The sequence below is a fragment of the Chinchilla lanigera genome, unplaced genomic scaffold, assembly GCF_000276665.1.
Source record: "Chinchilla lanigera isolate Chin_1 unplaced genomic scaffold, ChiLan1.0 scaffold00010, whole genome shotgun sequence".
NCBI classification, from domain to species: domain Eukaryota; kingdom Metazoa; phylum Chordata; class Mammalia; order Rodentia; family Chinchillidae; genus Chinchilla; species Chinchilla lanigera.
In genome coordinates, this window is record NW_004955411.1 from 1514132 (window position 1) to 1525693 (window position 11562).

Here is an 11562-nt window from a genome sequence, read left to right on the forward strand (position 1 = left end):
CTCCTTGTGCTGTAATAGTGCACTTCAGAGAGATAGCGTTTCTTCTTCATTCAAGTTTTTTCTTGACTTTTTCACATATTTTGCCTTAATAGGAAACACTCGTTCTTTTTATTCAAGTACATTTCTCTCCTTATGTTTGAGAGTCTTCTCAGGGAGGATCTTGCTTTACAATGATTTCGGGTACTTAGCACCCTGCTGTGTTAGGATACTGGGTCTCACAGGCATTGCAGAAGGAAGGGGACATGAAGACACACCACTCATGTATCTGTGAGGCAGCATAGTAACACATAAAGTTGGGACCCTCCTCCCACTGAATTGAGTGATAAAGGTTACTTGGCATTTCAGATTTCTCCAAACATTACTGAGAAAAGCGATTCCCTTTGGAATCGTGGAAATGATTTCCCAGGCCCTTGGCACGGACAGCAGAGTGTTGCTCCCTCCAGAACTTGGATTGAGGGGTGGAAAGCACACCTCTCTCCTCACCAGCTGGTTTCTGGAAGGTCACATAAGTACTGATCTTCATGTCATCAGGGCAGGTGTGGTGGTGTATGTCTGTAATCCCAGCACTTAGGAAGCTGAGGAAGGAGGGCTGCTGTGAGTTTGAGGCCAGCTTGAGCTACACACTGAGATCAAGGCCAGCCTGAGATACCTGGCAAGATGCTGTCTACCCCCCCCAAAAAAGAGGAATGTTATCCCCACAAATAATGAAAACTTATGTTTTTTCACTGTAAAAGCTCCAATCTTTGTAATGAAGTGATTTCACCTAGATTGTTTAATGAGGTTATTTTATTTGATGACATGTCCAGCAACCAGTAGGCAAAGAAAAAAAGGTCAGGAATGTAAGTTCAAAGCACGACACTCCCTGAAAAATCTAACCCTTCTTTTTGTAAGTTATAGTAAATGATTTTCTTATGGTTATGAAAGTTTGATATGCTCGATAGCCTTCTGCAGTCTACCAGGTTCTCCCCTTGTATGTTGCCCCTGGATAGCCCTGGGACTTTGCATTCCATCATCAGTTATTCTCTGGGGTCCCCCAAGCCTGTTGTTTCTTGCCATGGTCTCCCTTCCAATCTCCGGCTCCTTATAGCTACTCGTCCTTGGGCCCCTTTGTCCCAGTCTCCATGGACACCGCACTGCGCTTCAGGGTGTTGAAGACTGAATGCATCATTTTTCCCGTATACTTGCTCTTTGTTGCAATTCTATAGGAAACAACCAAGTTATACTAACCTTCTTCTGACCCACTTACAAGCTAAAAATATTCTATGTGCTTCTCCTTCTGGCTCTGGTGTGCAGGAGAGTCTCCAGGGCTGCGTTCACGCTGGGAGTCTTCTGAAATGTTCAAGCTTTCCATTTCTACCACTGCTAGCCCTACGGGGCGCTATCTTTCTGAGACACTATTATAAAAGATTCACAAAGGAAACTTTAACTTCCTGCTTCTGCATATTTACCAGTCTGACTTTTTTTCTTCAAATTTTCAACTTTCCAGAATTTACCTTCAACACTGAATTGCATTCTCATTGTGAAACCTACATTCTTCACGGCTACATTTTCATAGCCTAGCATTTCTGGTCCTAGAAGCCCATCCTTGTTCTGGAGTTAAAGTTTCCTTCTCCTCACTGCTGTCATCCTGAGACACTTCATTCTTTATCTTTGCCAAATATTCACCATCCTGCGGTGAACACCTTCTTGTTCCTTCCCACCCTGGCACGCCTGCACCTACCTATCCACTCTTCTGCCCTTTTCTACCCACCCCTCCACTCCACTCTGGCTTTTTGTTTTTTTGTACCAGGAATCAAACTCATGACCTCAGCCTTGCTAAGCAAGCACTTATACCGCTGAGCTATATCCTCAGCTCACCTCTCCACTCCAAGAATGAGTTCCAGTATCACAGTTTCTTTGAAAACTTTGGTTCTTTTGCCAGACGCTTCTTCCTTAGGCATCTCAAAGCATTTTGATATAGCAGGTCGTGCACTTGAGATATTTTGTTTTGTCAAAATTGTACTTTTACTTTTTATTCATGTAGGAAATGCTAAACAAATACAGCGTTAAGTGAATAATTAAATGGACTGAATATTTATGTCTCTCAAAATGTGTATCTTGGAGTACTTACTCTCACTGAGGCAGTAGGTGGTGACTTAGAGGAGGCTGGGTTCCGAGGCTGGCGATTCTTGAGTGGGGTTAGTATCCCTGCGAAAGAAAAGCCGAGAGCGCTGTGCCATGGGAAGGTAAGACAGGAAGGTGGAAATTTGCCACCTGGGGGAGGAGCCCGCCAGAACCCACCGTCCTCGCACGCTGATTGTGAACCTCCGGCTCTGGAGCTGCAAGGATCAGGTTTCTGCGGTTCAAGGATCAGGTTTCTGCGGTTAGGAGCCACTCCGTCCGTGCACTTTGTCAAGGAAGCACGAGCTCACGGTGGGCTGCTGAGCCGCTCTACCCGGTAGGGCTGTGGTGGTCACGCGGACAGAGAAGCGCACCGACCTGGTCAAAGCAGAGAAGTAACTGACTGCCCTAACCAATCGCGGGGAGGGAGCAATCCTTCCATCTTCTTCTTTGAGTCCATTTCCCTCTTTTGAGGTTACTTCACAAGGGAGTTATTTCTTGGGCCCTGAACCTTACCGCAAACATCTTTGGGATCATAACTTCATGTGAGAGAGAAAATGGAAGTGGAAATCTCCGCATGATTCCGTTTTAATAATGCATAAGCCGGAGTGGGAGAGCAGAGGCCTGCGGCGACTTCTCCCAGCAGCCGTGCGCGGGTTCAGCGTGAAGGGAACAGACCCGCCCAGGAGGTGGTGCTTCTGTCCACTACACTTCGTTATTAGGAAATATTAAAGGTCTGGTAAGTGATCCAAAAATAAGCCCTTTACACTCACATTGGCTTTATACGTGCTTGAGCTGTCTGTAGCCTGAAGATTCTCCTCCTTTCAAAATACAGAGCATTACCCTTTTTCTCCTTGCGTAGCACAACTCTAGGCCAGAGAACAACTACAACCCTCAGCTTTGCTCTTACTCTACTGATATAACACAACGACGGTTATTTCAGGAGCACAAACTTTTCCACCTCCTCTTAGTAGAACACTGCTGGACATTAGATAAACACCTAGGGAGAAATAACTACTTACTGAGCATCAAATGACTTTGGAAATGTGTTAATTCCAGAGATTTCAATCTAATAACTGGGCAAAATATTCAAGTTTTTTGATTTAATGTATATGTATTATTGATTTCACCTGAACTTATTTTTTAATCAAATATTCCAGGAGAATTATACTACACTTTAAATCTTGATTGGACTATAATTTAATGCTTCTTCATGCATACCAAATGTAACTTTGATTTTAAAATGCTGTACAAATTACATATTTCAGTGGGTTTAAGCTAGCTAAACATCTTCACTAAGGAAAATCGGAATAGAATGCAAAGATAAACCTTTTTGTAACTTCACAATGCCTGCACTTATTTTGGAGAAAGAACTGCTTCCTAAATTTTCTTCATTAAACAAATACTATTTCTTATGTTACCTAAAGAAGCCTGCATCCCAATTTCATAGAGTCAGGATCTAAGAAACAGAATTACATTCAGTGTCAAGAAGAAAAAAATCTAACGGCTTAACCAAACGTGCGGGGCGGTAGGAGTTAGAGCACAAGCATTTTCTAAACAGCAAGAAGCGGAAATCATGGGTGAGGACTCGCTCCAAGTGGCCTGGGAGGGCCAGCCTCTTATTTCCAACTTCCGCATGTGGCTTTCACGTGTGTGATTACAGTACACATATATCACCTTCGGGGAGGAGGTTATAATGGGTGATACTTATTTCAAAAGAGTACAGTTCTCCCAGAAATTCTCAGCAAGTGTCAATATATATCTCACTGACTGAAATTATGTACCAAATGCACTTATGGCTGTCAGGAAAGCTGAAATCTTAGCAAAATTATTTTCAAGGAACTTTGCAATGAAGAAAGTTAATTAATTATATAATTATCTACTCTACCACCAGCATTTTAACTTACTTCTTATCAAAGTCTCAAACAAGTCTTCCTGATCAAGTCTGTCAGACCACTCTCAAAATCTTTGAGTTCTTTTTCATGCTTTTTACTTTTTCTAAAACTCTTCCTTGATTTTAAACATACTTCCTGAGCTTATGTTTCTATTCCTAGCTATCAGATTCTTGCAGTGTCAGGTTATCATTCTTCCCATGGGAATGTGCATACTGTGTGCTGGGAGACAGGCCCCAAGCAAGCCCCCTTGCTGCCCAGCCAAGCAGTGTCCCTACAGCTAGCTCATTGGTTGTGAAATTGTCTGTCTGCTGTGTGACCTCTCCACAGTTCATGAGTATTATGAATTTGAGTCTCACATCCTCATACAGTACAAGCCTGAGAGTCCAAATTCCTGTGACTAGACCTTTTCCTGGCGATCTGCACTTGGACTTTCAAGTGTTCTGCATTTTCCTTGTCGCTTCTCTGATGCTCAGCTGAAGGCTGCATGCAACTCTTGTACAGATCTTTAAGACTTCAAGAGTGGAAGCTCTTCTTATTGGGAGGTTTCCTGAGAAGAGGTCTCTGCAGTGCAGTACGAATACTTATTCTTTCTCCTTTGGAATGTGAGATCACCTATGGCTGAGAACTTGTTAGACTGAACTGCTTTTGTTCATTGATAAGCCAACATTTGTTCAATATAATATTATTGGATATATAAATATCTGTTGAGTCTGTAGACTTGAGTACCTTTTAGTCATCTACTCTTATGTCTTGGAAGTAAATTTACTCCAATGTGACCAATCCAACCTTAATGAAAATATGACTGTGGACATCTGTGTTGGTTTGGGGCAATATTTTGCAAGGGAGAAAAATATAATACAGGACACATGTTCTATAAGATTATTTATAATAGTCACCTGAAGAATGATATACAAGAGAGTACGGGAAATCTGTCCACACACTAGGACCAAGGAAACTAGCTGAGGGCCTGGATCCCATGGAAATGTCCTGCAAGAGTCCAGCTGAATACCCAGAGCTCATAACAATGCCTCCCATGAATCCAACTGCAGGCCCAGAGCCCATGACATCTCATGCAAGCCTGTTTCATGGATCTGCGCTGGGAAGGCCCAAAGGTCAGTGATGGAATCTAGGAAGTCTGTGCCAGTGGGATGAAGGATCTGTGCTAGCAGGCTGACGGATCTGCACTGGAGCCAGGAAGTGATGCTCAGAAGAACCAGAGCTCCTGAAAGGTACCAGAGCCATCCTCAGCAACAGTGAGGTCCTGAGCTCCTGCAATGATCAAGATGGCTGAGTTCCCATCAGGGAAGCCGACATAGCAAGCTTGTCCAGGAGACTGTCAGTGCACCATCTTCCCTTCTGGAGCCAGGAAGCGATGCTCAAAGTGAGGACCAGAGCTCCCCCAAAGCGAACCAAAGCCACTCTCAGTTCCAATGAGGTCCTGAGCTCCTCAGACAATGAAAACAGCCAAATTCATCAGAAAAGCCACATGACAAGCTCCTCCAACAGAACCAACAGCTCCTTACAGCTTCCACCAGCTCCAACAGCCTCTCTCAGCTCCCAACAACCTCTCTCAGTTCCCAACAGCCTTTCTTCTTATTCTTCTCCACTTCCACCTCTTTTGCTGCTGGCAACAGTCCCCAGCTGGGCCTCCCACACCCAGCACCAGGCTTACTCAGTTCAGCTGGGGGTTATAAGCTGACCACCAGTTGTCAATCCACTACAATATCCATGCATTAGGGTATACTAATAAAGAAGGTGCTTTTACACAAAGAGGAAAAATCACTGTTGCCTTGTGGATAAGAATTGGAGATGCTTCTTTCTTAAGAAGAGCAGCACAACATTCTACACTCCCAGAGGCCAGCGCTTCCATTTCCAGCAGGCAGAACTCACTGCTCTCGCACTCAGGTGAACACGGGAGGAGAGACTGCGGGGAGGAAGGCTGTTTGGGCTGGCTCCGCTCCTATCACTCTCTGAGGCTCACTCACCATCAGGACCTTCACGTCTGGGATTCTGCTCCGCCTCCCCAGAACATCTGCACCGCAGGCTCCTCCCTGCATCCCGCCCGGTGCCCGGTCGTTCCGCCAGCCTTGTGCTGGGCTGTGGCCTCACTGCCTATTGAAGTCTGTACGTTTCTTTTCCCCTTTGGAACATTTCAAGATTTATTTCTTATGAAAATAATTGTCATAATCAATCTTTTTAATGTAAGATTGCATTTACTTGTGTAGTTGTTTCACATTGGGCAGTGTGTTGATTTAAAAATATCAAGGCTATACTTTACCTTTGCTTTGGTTTTATTGGATTACAAAAACAAAATGAAGTGAAATACATTACGCCATAAAGAACAGTGACACAATGCTCATGTAGGTGTCCACTCTGCATTTTACGGGGGAAAAGGCTGTATTACCTTTGAAGTACCATTTACATTGCTTCCTTGTCTGACTCCGTTTCATTCTTTCAGAGAGAACCATTATCATGAAATTTTGTGTCTATTATTTCTTTCCTTTTCTTGTGTTTCTTTGTATTTCATTCCACCTATTTACTTGTCTAGTGCATAGAATACACAATATTAGGAGAATTTGAGTAAATATACAATATTGTTTAGTTTTTGTATGCTTGTATGTAACGTGCTCCTATGTTGCCCTTAACCTGCACTGTTGCATGGGTTTATAATTCATTAATTTTCAAGGTACTGAAGTAGTCTTGTCTCTTTGCTTATATTTTTTGAACATTGGGTAGGTTTCCTATATTTTTTCCTGTTACAAATGATGTACTTCAATTAATCCCTTTTTTATATATGTGCCTCAAGCGCATGTGAAAGAACGTTCCTGAGACACAGCTCTCCCGGAATCAGGCACATCAGTGCTGGACAGCTGCATAATGTTGGTCTAGCAAGTCCAGGTCAGCTGATACCACTGGCAGAGCTGCTCCAACACTGGCACCTGGCTGACTGCATTCTCTCAGCGGACGCTCAGAGCACAGGAATCCAGCATGGCATGGCATGTTCGCCGTAGCTGTGAGAGCGGTAAGGGTCTTCAGATGCTCGGTCACCTATCACAAAATTTAGTGCCTTGGACAGGAAATGTACTTAAAAAGATGGCTACAGACTGAGCCAGTGCCCATCACAGACAGTGAGTCCCAGGAGCAGCTTGCAGCTCGGGATTCAGACGCCCAAGGAGCACAACACACAGCTGTCGGAGCTCTGTGTAGTGTTTGTAAATCTCTGTTTTGAGAACACCAGATCTGCATGCTTATTCCTGTGTGCACTTAGAATGACAAGAAGGCTTATTACATTTGGCTATGTACAGATTACGGTTTCTATATTATGTCAGAATAACTGATATTAAAAAGCCCTTCTGAATTCAAATGTGTTCATATTTTTGCAAGAATTTGCCACTTTATCATAAGAAGAAAAGGAAAATCTATTTTATACTCTTCACTATAGGCTCTAATTCTATACAGGGTTATTTTTGAGAAGTAATTTTACTTGCTGTAATTTCTTAAGTGAACAAAATTCTTTGTTGGTGCTGACTCTGAGGCCATGGAGAGTTCCTTATACAAAACCTGTGATGAGGAACGGTGTACTGTAACTCAAGTACAGGTGTGAGAGTTACCTTCACAAAACAGATTCAACAGTCCTTAAGCATTTTGACATATATTACTTTGACATTTTATACAAATTTAATATTGAACTCATATCAAAATGTTTTTATACTTAAAATATTAACTATATAACAGAGACTCTAGTGAGCTTTTCAAAATCTAAGCTCTATTATGTCCACTAGTGATCTCTAGAATCTACACCAGAACAAGACATCTGCATACCCTCATCACTCCCCTTTGCCTAATGAGAAAAGTCCTGAGCAGCACTGTTTTAGAGTATGTTTTAGGAATAGGCATCTCGCATTTAAATGGCATGAGCGTACTCTTTATAGATATAACGCTGAACTGTTTTCAAAGTTATACTGCAGGCGGCAAAGTGCAAGTGTCCTCCTCAAGCCTGGTCAGCACTTGATATCCCTGTGGTTTTTAATCTTGGCAATTGTGGAAGCATGGTTTTTGACTTGTAGTTCCTTGCTTACCTGCGGCCTTAAACATAATTTTAGACCTTGTTTACTGATCACTTAGTTGCTTTTCCTATCAAATGTCTACCCAAATATTTTGCCCACTTTAATATTTATCTTTTTCTTAACGATCAATTTGAATTCTTTATTTATCCTTGGAATTGCTCTTCTGTCAACTGTTTGTGTTGCTCCCATCCACTCCTTGTAGGTTAGCTGAATTTTTACTCTTTTCTGACTATCTTTATTTTTATTTTATCAGTCACATAAAATCCCTATGCTTTCTTGATGTCTTAAGATATATTTTTCTGTGCCAGAACTATTTTCCTATGTTTTCTGCAAGTTTCATGTGAGATTAAAAGCAAAGCTTCTGTGTATTTGGGGCACTATCTTGACACATTTTAGCCCCTGGTTTTATCAATGCCTCCAAACAAATGTTAATATCAATGTTCAGTTTTATCACATTGGTGTTGGTTTTCATTTACTTTTAGGTCTTTGAGAGTTTTTACACCCCATTGATACAAATGAAACATTTTAAGACTGTGCATTTTTAGATGTCACTTTCAGGGAGTTAGGAGATAAGCCATGGAAGCTACACCATCAGAATAGACTACCAAGTTGTTTCTCACTGCTATTTCTCATTCATCCTTTACTGTATCTCTGTCTTGGTTACTTTTTTCTCATTGCTGAGACAAAATACCCAACGCCCAAAATGAAGGAAGGAAAGGTTTATTTAGCTTACAGTTTGTGGAGGTTTCAGTCCATAGCTGGCTGGCTCCGAGGCAGATTATAGCAAAGCAACAAGATCAAAGGGGGGAATGGCAGCCGAACAGCAAACAGCCAGAGCAAACAGGAGGAATGGCGGCAAGCAGCTTCTTTCCCTCCCTTACTTTGTAAACAGGCTACCCCCACCTAAGGGGTGTGTAGCTCTCACATAATCTCCATGCCCTCCTCTTCCACAGGCTCAGGATGTATACAAAGTAAGCACCCTGGCTTCCTGCTGAGTCACTTAGCCAAACCTCTAGACTCCCCAAGTTGACACAATGTATCAACCACAAAAATCTCATCCTTCAAATTTGTAATAGCAGCTCTAATATCTGGGAGAAATTCCTGTGTTGTTTGAATCTCTCAATCAGCAGAATGTGGATTGCTCTTTTCAGAACAAAGGTCAAAGCTGTAGTGGCCAGAATTCCCGGATGGCACCATGATACTGTCCCTCAGTGCCCACACACGGCCCAGCCATCTCATCTCCCCAGGTGAGTCAGGACCATAAACGTTACTGATTTTCTACTTCAGGTTAGGTCATATTTTATGCCAAGGGTAAAAGATTTTCCAGATGTAACTGAGGCCATAAATCAGTTAGTTTTAAATTCATTAAGAGGGGGCAGACCTTAATAAGCTGCTCCTTTAGAAGAAAGCTGGGCCCTTCCTGAAGGCAGTGATTCAGAGCATGGAAACACCTCTCCTCCTCCTCCTGAAAGGGCTGAGACCCAGGGATGCACACGCCACTGGAGGCCCGAAAGGCCCCGGGTGGTGGTGGCCTGGCCCAGGCAGCAGGACTGTGGTGAGAATCAGGCAGGAGCTCTGCAACCTCTGAGCAAGCTCCGCACCAACCACGTCTCCCCAGGAAACGCTGATGAGAACGCAGCCAGCCGCAGGGTGATTTTGTCTTGGGAGACACTGGGTAGGTGACCACACTGAAACACCGGGTTCTTGACCCCTGGCCACCTGAGCTACCTGCTGTGACACAGTGATGCTGCAGCCATGGTCTGCAGGGGCCAGGGCTCAGTACCCAATGCCACTGCCAGCCATCCGGAGATCTTTTCCTAGGAGAGGAGGGATCCCCCCAGGGCTGTTCTTTGGTATAAAAATAAAACTGGAGAATAAAGCCTCTTCAGTGTTTTAAACTTCAGAATGGGATAGATTGTGGAAACAGAATTCTTCTTTGTGAATTTAGAAGTCTTCAAATGAGCACAATAGCTTAGAAAAAGTTTACTTTGTTATGACAGATGTTCCCCTGGCACCAATTGGACTGTATTCCACAAGAAAACCCGAGTCTATTGAGAACAAACCAGAGTTTATTTTGAGGCTAGCCACCCTCACTTCCCTTGCCAATCTGGAAGCGGACAATGGCCAACTTTGTTTCACCTTTTGGTTTCCATGGTAACACATTGGGATGTTACATTCTCTGACCCCGGTAGGCATATGGTGTTTCTCTCATCCTGCTGGACCCCAGGTCAGTTACAGGTCACATGTCTAACCATGACAGATGTTCCCCCCCATTATATTCCATTTGTCTCCTGTTTCACAACCTATGCATTCCTTTAGGGTTACAGTGTTTACCTAGGGCCAGGAGATGGAACTGCCCAGGCAGGGTCACGGAGGGTTACCTAGGCCTAGGTGCCCCCTTATCTTGGGGAGACATTTCTGGGCAGTGTTGGTCTGGGGAATTAGCTCTTACACTGTCCCGGGAGGCTGCCCAAAGCACCATGTAGGCTTTTACCAAAACTATTTTATCTAAAATAATATGCTAAGATTCATTGCCCCCTATAATTTTGCTTTATTTACAGGACATTGTTAGCATTTAAAAACAAAAAACAAACATATGTAGAAAACAATAATGATTTTTTAAAAGAAAATGATTATAGAAATCGTGGGAAATTAATTTAAAACTTATGAGATACTATTTAAATAAAATTACACTGATGGTTTGTATCTTCCCTGTACTGTAAGGAATACAAGAATACCCCAGTGATTTATTCTGTGAAGTAAGAGAGCACTATATAGCTGCTCTTAAAGTACTATTGCTTTAAAATATAATGTAGAGCAACTTAAGCCCTGAAAAGTGATATAATTTTATTTTTGAAATCATAGTTGACAGTAAAATGTCCATATACATCACAACAGCTGCACTTTAATGTGGACAATTATTTTTCCCTTTAGGAACTATCAGTATGTGCTAGCCATGAAGGCATCTTACACTATGCACATCTTGTAAAGGTGCACTGGCCCCAAATCTATTTTTCCTGCCACTCAACTTTGTCATAGGGAAGTGACCAGCAGCTGTGGTACAGAGCTATGTGATGCCAAGGAGCAAGCAAACTGCAACCAGCAAAGTTCAGCGTGCAGCATCTCACCAGCTGAAGCAAGAGACACGTCTTGAGCCACTTGATGACAATTTCACTCACAAAAATTTATATATAATTTCAAATATCAATAAATTACTTCATAAAAAGTATTGTAGTAGAACCATGGGGCAATGACTTCCCCGTGCACTCATATATTTCTTCCCTTCTACTATTCATAAGGATGTCCCAAAGGCCTGAGGGAACAGAACTCAGCTGAGAAAATAAAAAGAACTGTGAAACTTTAACAGAAATAAGGATGACAGCCCAAGGAACTAGCACTAAAATGAAGAAAACAAACTTACCACTTGCTCTTTCTACTGCACACACAAGCACAGTATTACAGAGCCTCTAACACCCAATATGTTTTAGTCCACTAAAAAC

General features: G+C 42.7%; 1 long non-coding RNA gene across 1 annotated transcript; it reads left to right on the forward strand.

The window, feature by feature from the left end:
- The first annotated feature begins 6823 nt into the window (after positions 1–6823).
- On the forward strand, positions 6824–11231 carry LOC102005347. Its single transcript, XR_259910.1, has 3 exons — positions 6824–7017; positions 9214–9309; positions 10997–11231. It is a non-coding gene; the product is annotated as an uncharacterized LOC102005347 (long non-coding RNA).
- Positions 11232–11562: the final 331 nt, after the last annotated feature.